Raw genomic sequence first — 1,954 nt, forward strand, 5'->3', positions numbered from 1 at the left:
AACGTGTGATAAATGACAGCCATCCTAATCGAACTGAGGCAGACGGAATAGGAATCATATAAACGAGTGCAAGGAAAATAGGACTGAACAACAAGCAAATTTCAGGTCAGCAATAATGCAATAGCAATATGATAACCAAACAGAAATGGCAAATGGCTGATGCATGACTGTGGCTCCATCGAATATGAAGGTGGGCAATAGGACAAACCATAACTGGGATTTGATTGAAGGTAGCAGATGAGAAAACTACAAAAGACCACCACCAGCTATATGAATGACTTAGTGAGAATTTGGGATGCAGAAATTTGATTTATGAAACGGTGCTAAAATGGAGCCATACCTAGCTCCCCCCAAAAACCAGTGGGTACTTTACTACCCACTCAAAAATTCTGCCCTGGCAGTTATCATGGCAGTTGGGATTATGATGATTGACATAGGGTCACCAATGGCCAGGACAGCTTGAAAAAGGTCAGATGGCCATGCTACTGGTTTTATTTGGTAGAATTTACATAGTTAAGGGTTTCTGTTTACCCTGGTTTAGCGTGAGTAGGGGAGAGTCTGCTAGCCGCAAGGCTACTTAATGCAATTTAAAATGCCATAGCTTGTGCTAAACATTAGAATGATGCATTTGTGTCTTGAACCAGTCATGTTTAGCAGCACTCCAAGGGGCCCCGCTGCTGACTAATGTGTATGAGGAGTAACATTGTGCTGCTGCATGTTTTCAAAAGAGGATAATATCCCTGTCTTTGTATGTTATTTGATTTTTTATTTTTTTTTGGGTTTTTTTGTTTAATTGCTTGTGACATCTCGAACGTGGCTCAACTTGCGACCCTGTAAATAAAGAGATTAATTAATTTATTTATTTATTTATTTATTTATTTTCCTCCTTATATTGCTCAGCCTTAATGGGTATTACCAACACTGATTGGGAAGTGCAATGCTAGATGCATCTATCTCAACAACAAGTGGATCAAGATTATTGCCCAGTTAGATGTAGTGGGTCCTATGATAAAAGCCCTACCACTGAACTGGACGAGTGTCACTAAAAGGATTAGATTGCATGGGCATCTTCGAGAGTATACTGACCAACTGCATTTCCCCTGTAGGCAGTCGATGAATGATGCTCTGGATCACTGCTAAATACGAACGGAGCGTCATGGCACAATGATGCCATGTGCATGAGAGGGCGATCACACTACTTGCTGAGCTCAAATGAGTTAACGACTACTATGCATGTCCTTAAAAAGCGTGAAAACGGGAAAAGATCGTGCTGATTAGAGGCTGCCCTGCATACTGCTCTGCATGACGGGGATTGAGGCATGTTCCAGCCCGATTCATGGATGACCTCGTGAATGGTGAATCTGTGATGGATATAATTGTGAAGGACAGCTCGAATTACATTAGACCATTTACGACTGGGAACTGTGATTACCAGAACTGATCAGTGTGCATACCACTGAACTGCAGACAGACTGGAAACATGACAATTATAAATGGCACAAGGCTTGAGAAAATGGCCTGGAGCGCCGCCGGGACGGAGCTGCTATCGTGAGGACCTCTTTAATAGAATAGAATAGAGCAAACCAGATGATTGAGCCCCAGCCGTCATGACCACGATGTGTGACTTCTAGGTGAAATAAATCTCACTAAATAGGAGCCCTGCAGTGTGCGGGCTTACTGCCCCTTTCTTAACGTGACAATGGCTGCTTCTGTATTACTGTGCATATAATAATAATGATAATAATAATAATAATAATAATACATTGTATTTGGAGGCACCTTTCAAGACACCCAAGGTCACCTACAGAGCATGGAAGAAAAAGATCAGTAAGACATCATTGAAACAAAACATCAACATAAGAACAAGTGTAGTGCACAGTGTCCAGTTAGAGTGAATATGCCAGTTTGAACAGGTGGGTTTTGAGTTGGGATTTGAATGATGTGATGGAGTCTG

Source organism: Epinephelus moara, chromosome 9 (assembly GCF_006386435.1).
Source record: "Epinephelus moara isolate mb chromosome 9, YSFRI_EMoa_1.0, whole genome shotgun sequence".
NCBI lineage: Eukaryota > Metazoa > Chordata > Actinopteri > Perciformes > Serranidae > Epinephelus > Epinephelus moara.